The sequence below is a fragment of the Schistocerca gregaria genome, chromosome 2 (genome assembly GCF_023897955.1).
Source record: "Schistocerca gregaria isolate iqSchGreg1 chromosome 2, iqSchGreg1.2, whole genome shotgun sequence".
NCBI lineage: Eukaryota > Metazoa > Arthropoda > Insecta > Orthoptera > Acrididae > Schistocerca > Schistocerca gregaria.
In genome coordinates this window covers 1,039,488,225-1,039,497,645 of record NC_064921.1, presented here as the reverse complement: position 1 = coordinate 1,039,497,645, position 9,421 = coordinate 1,039,488,225, and the positions used below count along the sequence as shown (strand labels likewise).

The 9,421-nt window shown below is 43.4% G+C and overlaps 1 non-coding gene across 1 annotated transcript; it reads left to right on the top strand.

Moving 5' to 3' along the window:
• The first annotated feature begins 3,616 nt into the window (after positions 1-3,616).
• On the top strand, positions 3,617-3,718 carry LOC126337516 (U6 spliceosomal RNA). The gene has a single exon (XR_007565088.1). It is a non-coding gene; the product is annotated as a U6 spliceosomal RNA (small nuclear RNA).
• Positions 3,719-9,421: the final 5,703 nt, after the last annotated feature.

The window sequence follows — 9,421 nt, the reverse complement described above, 5'->3', positions numbered from 1 at the left end:
GGTATAGTTAGCAAATGAAAGATTTTAATAGAGAACAAACAGTGTATTTACCTTAATAGTCAAAAAATATATGATAGTTCATGACATCCAGTCTTACAAATTACAAAACTCCGCCATCTCTCTCCCCACGTCCACCACTGCTGGCGGGTCACCTCCAACTGCGCAACGCTACCCGCTGTTAACATCCAGCTGCCGCTGCCCAACGCTACAATGGCAGACAACAATGCAAACCAGACAGTGATTTTCTTACAGAGCGCTACGTGGCGTTGGCGTTACCAATAAAAAAAACCTAAACATCCTACTTACAAGCATTAGGCAACAATTGAGAAAAACAGGAGAAAGAACTACCGTAGAAGATGAAAGGGTAGCTTTAAGACACGAAATAGTGAAGGCAGGAGAGGGTCAGATAGGAAAAAGACATGTCTAATAGAAATTCTTGAGTAACACAGGACATACTGAATTTCATCGATGGAAAGAGAAAATATATGAAGCTGCAAACGACGCAGGTGAAAAGGAAAACAAAAGACTATAAATTAAGATAGGTAGGAGGTGCAAAATGGCTAACCAAGAATGTCTAGAGGACAAATGTAAGGATGTAGAGACACGTGTCGTTAGGGTTAAGTAGATACCAACCACAGGAAAATTCAAGAGGCCTTTGGAGAAAAGAAAAGCAGCTGTATATCAAGAGCTCGGATGCGAAAACCAGTCCTCAGCAAGGAAGGAACAGCTGAAAGATGGAACGACTATAAAGAGTGTCTGTACAAGGAAGATAAATTTGAAGACTATATTAGAAGCGAATGAGAATGTAGATAAACATGACCTGGGACGTACGATATTGCGAGAACAATTTGTCAGTGTACTGAAAGGCCTAAGTCGAAACAAGGCTCTGGGCATATACGACGTTCCGTTAGATTTTCTGATAGCCTTTGGAGAGCCACGACAAAAGTATTTTATCTGGTGCGCAGTGTGTATGAGACAGGCGAAATACCCTTTGTCTTCTGTGAAGCATATAACAATTCCGTTTCAAAAGGAAGAGGCTGCTAACAAGTTTAGTAAGTCATGGCTACAAAATACTAACACGAATTCTTTACAGAAGAAATAAAAGAGTGGTAGAAGCTGGCCTTGAAAAAGATAGGTCTGGATTCTGGAGAAGTATTGGAATACGTGAGGGAATACTGACTGAACTTAAAAGATAAGTTAAGAAAAGGCAAACTTTCGTTTATATCATTTGTAGACTTACATAAAACTTTTGAAATGTTGACTGGCATACTCTTTTAAATTCTGAAGACAGCAGGGGTAAAATACAGGGAGCAACTTGTGCAGAAAGCAGACGGCAGTTTAAGAATCGAAGGCCAAGAAAGGGAAGCAGTGGTTGAGAAAGAAGTGAGATGTTATTCAATCGGTACATTGCGAAAGCAGTAAAGTACAGGAAATAAAGATTTGGAGTAGGAATTAAAGCCCAGAGAAAAGAAATAAAAAGTTTGAGGTTTGCCGATGACACTGTAATTCGGTCAGACACAGAACAGGAGTTGGAAGAGCAGGTGAATGGAATAGACATTGTCTTGAAAGAAGAATATAAGATGAACATCAACAGTAGCAAAACAAGGATAATAGAATATAGTAAAATTAAACTAGGTGATTCTGAGGGAGTTAGATTAGGAAATGGGACACTTAAAGTAGTAGGCGAGTTTTGTTATTTGGGCAGCAAAATAACTAATGGTGGCAGACGTAGAGAGGATATAAAGCGTAGGCTAGCAATGGCAAAGAAGGCGTTTCTGAAGCTCGGAAATTTGTTAACATCGAATGTAAATTTAAATGCTAGGAAGTCTTTTCTGAAGGCATTTGTATGACATGTAGCCATGTATGGAAGTGAAACATGGATGACAAAAAGGTTTAGAAGAGAAGAGAACAGAAGCTTTTGAAACGTGCTCCTACAGATGAATGCAGAAGATTACGTGGCTATCTCACGTAAGTAATGAGGACGTGGACAACTGAACTGGGGAGAAAAGAAATTTGTGGCACACCTTGACTAACAGAAGATATTGATCGATAGGGCACGTCATGAGACGTCAAGAACTTACAAATTTAGTGTTGGAGGGAAGTGTGGAGCGTAAAAACCGTAGAAAGAGTCTACATCTACATCGACATCCATACTCCACAAGCCACCTGACGATATGTGGCGGAGGGTACCTCTATCTGTTCTCCCTTCTGTTCCAGTCTCGTATAGTTCGTGGAAAGAAAGATTGTCGGTATGCCTCTGTGTGGGCTCTAATCTCTCTGATTTTATCCTCATGGTCTCAAGTCGCGAGATATACGTAGGAGGGAGCAATACACTGCTTAATCCTCGGTGAAGGTATGTTCTCGAAACTTCAACAAAAGCCAGTACCAAGCTACTGAACGTCTCTCTTCCAGAGTCTTCCACTGGAGTTTATCTATCATCTCCATAACGCTTTCGCGATTACTAAATCATCCTGTAACGAAGCACGCTGCTCTACGTTGGATCTTCTCTGTCTCTACTGCCAACCCTGTCTGGTACGGATCCCACACCGTTGAGCAGTATTCAAGCAGTGGCTGAACAAATGTACTGTAACCTACTTCCTTTGTTATCGGACTGAATTTCCTTAGGATTCTTCCAATGAATCTCAGTCTGGCATCTGCTTTACCAACGATTTATATATGGTCATTCCATTTTAAATCACTCTTGACGCCTACTCCCAGATAATTTATGGAATTAATTGCTTCCAGTTGCTGACCTGCTACATTGTAAGTAAATAATAAAGGATCTTTTATTCTATGTATTCGCAGCACATTTCACTTGTCTATATTGTGATGCAATTGCCATTCCCTGCACCATGCTTCGATTCGTGCAGATCCTCCTGCATTTCAGTACAATTTTTCATTGTTACAACCTCTTTATATACTACAGCAATACCCGCAAAAAGGCTCAGTGAACTTCCGATGTTATCCACAAGGTCATTTATTAATATTGTGAATAGCAACGGTCCTACTACACTCCCCTGTGGCACGCCTGAAATCATTCTTACTTCGGAAGACTTCTCTCCATTGAGAATGACATGCTGCGTTCTGTTATCTAGGGACAGTTCAATCCAATCAAACAATTGGTCTGATAGTCCATATGCTCTTACCTTGTTCATTAAACGACTGTGGGGAACTGCATCAAACACCTTGCGGAAGCCAAGAAACACGCCATCTACCTGGGAACCCGTGTCTATGGCCTTCTGAGTTTCGTGGAAGCATAGCGAGTCGAGGAGATACACTAAGTAGGTTCAGAAGGATGTAGATTGCTGTAGTTACTCAGAGACGAAGAGGCTTGCATAGGATATTGTGCAATTGAGAACTGTATCACACCATTCTTCGAACTGAAGACAACAACAACAACATTAAGAGGTCAGAAGATTTGAACTGGAGAATTAAAACGTTCCACTAGAAAGGAAGGCTATAGATTTTTTATTTTCATCTTTCCACTTAGCAAGAACAACACGAGAGGTTTAGGTGTTTCTGCTTTCGCTAAAAGCTTTTAAAGGTCTAGGGAACTGCCTTAAATGGAAACTAATTGTTCATTCTTTCAACACATCGCCATTAGTCATGCAGTAAAGTACTCGCCTCGGCGGTACATTTACTAAAATTGGAACGCTGCAGAGAATATTATCATCTACGCAAGGATGAAACGCAAAATCGTGAAGCGAAAAAAAAGTAGTTTTCGTCGCTTCCTACAGTTTGCAGAATCAAAGGTTCGATTCGCGGCTGGGTTGGAGATCTTTAATTACGTGAAGACTGGGTGTTTGTGTTGTCCTGATCATTTCATCTCATCTTCATTGACAGACAAGTTGACAAAGTGGCGTGAAATAGAAGTACTAGAGCCATGCTGCTGAAGAACCCCAGGCGGGATCTCTCAGCCAGTGGCGTCACCCCATCGTTTCATTTCATTTCTTTTAATATACTGTACTGCAATAAGATTTAGAACTCTATTTCTGTTATGAGTAACGTCGTACGGAGAGCCGATGGAAAGGCTTCTAATCTCTGTCGTGGGGGAAGGGGGTGGGGCAAGCAAATGAAATGTCCCTTGGGTGGAAAATTATTCTTGACGAGGTCTAGCTTACATCAACACCTCGTAAACTGACAAGTGGGAGCTACTTCAACCATTCTGCGTTAACGTGTTCCGCAGCCTGCGACACTACATGGAAACAAATCACAAAAACTGTCACTTTGTCAAGGCCTTGGCAATCATTCTCCAGTCGTCGTGTGCCGTCATTTGTATTGGCTTTGATATGCGAGGCATGGAGTTCGGTCGTCCTTAAAGCCTGTCGAGGCAGAATCAGAGCCGTAGGGTAGGCCACGCAGCCACACAAGGCGATTACCTCGCAGGACGCACGCACGCCTCGCCTTCCTGGTAGTGCAGCTCACCTTCTGGCTGGATGCGTCATGCCTCCGCGCTGCTCCGCGTTGCTGAGTGTTGTTGCGAAAGCCACGAGCCGTGCGGGGCACGGCACGCTGACCCCCGCTCACTGATCCTCGCCTGTGGGCTTCCCACGGTATCTGCGGCTGGCTCTGTCCTCTAGCCGGAGACGTCGCCTTTCTGCGCCAGGAATCTCTCGCACTGTCGCATTTGCAGTCTCGAGGGAAAAAAAAAGAAGCTGCGAGAATGAAACTTCGTGATGTTGTTAGTCCATCTCTACATTCGCCATTCACCACGACACATGTGTGCCAGTGATGACTCGGCGGATTGATCGTCCCTTCATCCTATATGTATCGAACCACAAATAATCCTCAGAGAAAGGATACAAAAGGCAAATCCTGGGAAGCCCGATTGTAACCAGGATACAATAAGACAGAGAGAAAATCAAGAAATCTTGGTTGATTGCTGGAGTTAAAGAGACCGAACAACGACGTTATCAGTCCCTTCATCCTACATGTATTGAACCAGGTATAATCCTCAGAGAAATGACACAAAAGGCAAATCGTGGGAAGCCCGACTGTAACCAGGATACAATAAGACAGAGAGAAAATCAAGGAGAAGTAGGAGGGGAGTGAGAGGGTGTAAGGTCAGCGAGTCGCTCTGCCCAAATTGCACTTGGAGGTCCCCAGAGCACTGTATGTGGTGGGGATGCACCCTCTGCATCTCATCAGCATTACCTCAACGTCCATCATCCCAAGAAAACGAGTAGCACAGATTACATGATAAAATTTTAGGCAAGGTGAAACATTAAGGAGAATAAAAGTGTGGGAAAAGTAGAGGCCAGGTCAGACCGACCAGCACAGGCCGCCGTGCGTACAAAGGGCCAGAGAAGGTGAGGGGTGCCTCTCCGACTCCTCAGGCGGTCAGTGAGGCGAAAGGGCCCCACCTGAAAGAAACAAGTCGAAACCATCTTCGCGGATGAAACGTAAAACCTGGTCAGCCGCTTTGGCATCGTCCACTAGCACCACAAGTAGGGTATCAGGAAGGTTAAGATACTGTCGCAAAGCAGCCACTAAACAGTCTACTAGGATGTAGGCCACAGTGAGGTGGCACTATATGAGCAGTAATTTGGGTCCTCGCGTCAGAGAACACGGCCATGGGTCAACAAAGTGTGGCAAACGCATGGTCAACAGAGGACAGTGGATTCCCTGCGAGAAGCGCGAAGGAAAGGCTGCTATGCAGTTGCGGTCTCCTTTAGTGTCCTTAGTTTGTCTGGGGAGTCCAAGGCGAACCGTTCCAAGCCTCCAACAATTGATTGCATAGAATCGACAGAAGAGGGTGTAGGTGACAGTGATGTTGGCACCATATCGGCAGTAATTTGGGTTCTCGCGTCAGAGAACATCTCCATGGGTCAACCAAGAGTAGCCAGTGCATGGCCAACGAAGGACAGTGATGCCCTGTGAGAAGCGCGAAGGAAAGGCTGCCATATGGTTGTGGTCACCTTTATTGCCCTTAGTTTGTCTGGGGAGTCCAAGGCGAACCGTTCCGTTGACGGCATCGAACCGACCGAAGGTCAATATCTGGGACCCCCATTCCCAAAATCGGCATCCTGACAACCAACTTTGCCAAGTGGTCCGCATGTCCATTATCTGAGATTCCAGTATTTCTAGAGGTCGAAACACCGACGACTGGCCGTCCAGCTGATGACTTGGCGGAGACACTGGCTGTACAGTCTTGTGCTTTGGATGTTCAGGGAACGTTCTACCTGTAAAATCAGAAGGCTACCATTCTGGAAAACCCTGCCACACAATGGTTTCTCCGTCTCAAGAAATAGACGGAAGTCAATGGATACCAAGTTCAGGTTTCAGGGTAAGTCTGACTCCTCAAAGATGCAGCATGTGCAGAAAGACATGGGGCAACACGTGTAAAAAGACACGGGGCGTTGTCTTGGAGCAATAGCCCCCTCTCTGACACCTTTTCGATGTTTATGCTTGACAGCCTTCTGAAAACTCATCAACAGATTTCGGTACTACGCACCTGTGACGGTTTGCAATTTACGATCACAAACTGGTAACCCAGCTCCTTGGTAGGCCCAAGAATACAGTCAGCATAGGGTTGTTCCATCTTTTTCGGAGGTGGTAAATCCACGTACACGCTAAGACAAAAAAATGTTATGTACATGAACAGACAAACAAACGATTACAGTTTCGGAAAAATTAGATGATTTGTTCAAGACAAAGAGCTTAACAAATTGAGCAAGTCAATAGCGCGTTGGTGCGCCTTGGCCCTTATGCAGTTACTTAAAATGGCATTGATTGAGAGTGTTCTTGGATGTCCGCCTGAGAGATATCGTGACAAATTCCGTCCAACTGGCGCGCTAGAACGTTCTAATCCCGAGATGATAATCTAACAGTCATGGGGGACTGGAATGCAGTTACAGGGGAAGGAGTAGAAGAAAAGGTTACAGAAGAATATGGACATGGGACAAGGAATGAGAGAGGACTAAAACTAATTGAATTCTGTAATAAATTTCAGCTAGTAATAGCGAATACTCTGTTCGAGCATCACAAGAGGAGGAGGTATACCTGGAAAGGATCAGGCGATACTAAAAGATTACATCACAGTCAGACACAGATTCCGAAATACGGACAGAATTGTAAGGCGTACCCAAGAACAGTTATAGACTCGGATCACAATATAGTAGTGATGAAGAGTAGGCTGAAGTTTAAGAGGTTAGTCAGGAAGAATCAATATGAAAGGAAGTGGTATACCGAAGTACTAAGGAATGACATGATACGCTTGAAGTTATTTAAGGCTATAGATAGAGCAATAAGGAATACCTCAGTAGGCAGTGTAGTTGAAGAGAAATGGACTTATCTAAGAAGGGCAGTCACAGAAGTTTGAAAGGAAAATATAGGCACAAAGAAGGTAACTGTGAAGAAACCATGGGCAAGAGGAGATATACTTGCAACGTGGACGAGAGAGCGGATCGGAGGAAGGACTACATTGCATGCTGCTATGAGGGGGAAAATTTACGTGATGTGATAGAAGAAGAAACAGCAGTCGATTTAGAAGAGATAGATGATCCAGTATTACAATCCGAAATAAGAGAGCTTTGGATGACTTAAAACCAAATAAGGCAGAAGGGACAGACAAAATTCCATCAGAATTTCTAAAATCATTGGGGGTAATCACAGCAACACGATTATTCACGTTGGCGTGTAGAATGTATGAGTGTGGCGACATACCATCTGACTTTCGGGACAACTTCAACCACACAATCTCGAAGAGATGACAAGTGCGAAAATTATCGCACAATCAACAACTCATGCATCCAATGTGCTGACAAGAATAATATACAAAAGAATGTAAAAGAAACTTAAGGGCGTGTCAGATGACGATCAGTTTGGCTTTAGCAAAGGTAAAGGCAATTCCGACATTTCGGTTGATAATAATGGAAGCAAGAGTAAAGAAAAATCAAGACACGTTCATAGGATTTGTCGACTTAGAAAAAGCGTTTGACAATGTTAACTGGTGCAAGATGATCGAAATGCTGAGAAAAATAATGGTAACCTATAGGGAGAGAGTGGTAATATACAATATGCACAAGAGCCAAGAGAAAATAAGAGTAGACGACCAAGAAGAAGACAGGGATGTAGTCTTTCGCTCATACCGCTCAATCTGTACATCAAAGAAACAATGATGGAAATAAAAGAAAGGGTCATGAGTGGAATTAAATTAAGGTGAAAGGATATCAATGATACGATTCGCTGATGTCATTGCTGTCCTGAGGGAAAGTGAAGAAGAATTACATGATCTGATGAATGGAATGACATGTCTAATGAATGCAGAATACGGACTGAAAGTAAATCGAAGAAATACGGAAGTAACTAAAAGTAGCAGAAATGAGAACAGCGAGAAACTTAAAATCAGGTTGATGGTCATGAATTAGATGAAGATCAGGAATTATGCTACCTAGGCAGCAAAATAACCCATGACGGACGGAGCAAGGAGGACATCAAAGCAGACTAGCAAAGGATAAAAGGGCATTCCTGGCCAAGAGAAGTCTTCTAGTATCAAACATAGGTCTTAATTTGAGGAAGAAATTTCTGAGAAGTACGTTTGGAGCGCAGCATTGTATGGTAGTGAAAATGGGTTATGGGAAAAACGGAACAGAAGAGAGTCGAAGCATTTGAGATGCGGTGCTACAGACGAATGTTGAAAATTAGATGGACTGACAAGGTAAGGAATGAGGAGGTTCTGCGCAGAATCGGAGAAGAAAGGAATATGTAGAAAACAGTGACAAGGAGAAGGGACAGCATGATAGGACATCTGTTGACAGATCATGGAATGACTTCCATGGTACTAGAGGGAGGCGTAGAGGGCAAAAACTGAATAGGAAGACAGAGTCTGGAATACATCCAGCGAATAACTGAGGACGCAGTTTGCAACTGCTACACCGAGATAAAAGGTTTGGCTTAGGAGAGGAATTAGTGGAGGGCCGCGTCAAACCACTCAGAAGACGGATGATGAAAAAAAAAAAAAAAAAGAAAGGCGCCACGCCAAACAAGTGCTTCTCTAAGGACTGGAAGTGGACCAATAGGTTATTGACTTTCTCAGTTTGTCAATCTCTTACACTGCAATAAATCATTCAACTTTCCGATATTGTAATCATTTGTTTGTTTGTACACATACATCACATCTCACTTCTACCGATTTCGATTTCTTCGTGACATGTCTTTTTTTTTCTGGTGTAGACAGAACTTCCACTGCTTTCTTTGCCCTTTGTCTTGGAATTTTAGTGATTCAGCCGGGACTCGTCCACGGTGATGAGGCGACTAAAGAAGTAATTTTGTTTACGCTGCTAAGGATGATTTGTGAATGAGTTTCAGCTGTCGTGAAACGCGGCGGTCGCCGAACTTCGTGCTCTAAATGTCGTGACAGACGTTGAAAAGTGGGCCATCATTGATTTTCTTTTGTACCATTACCGCCTCGACCGTGTTT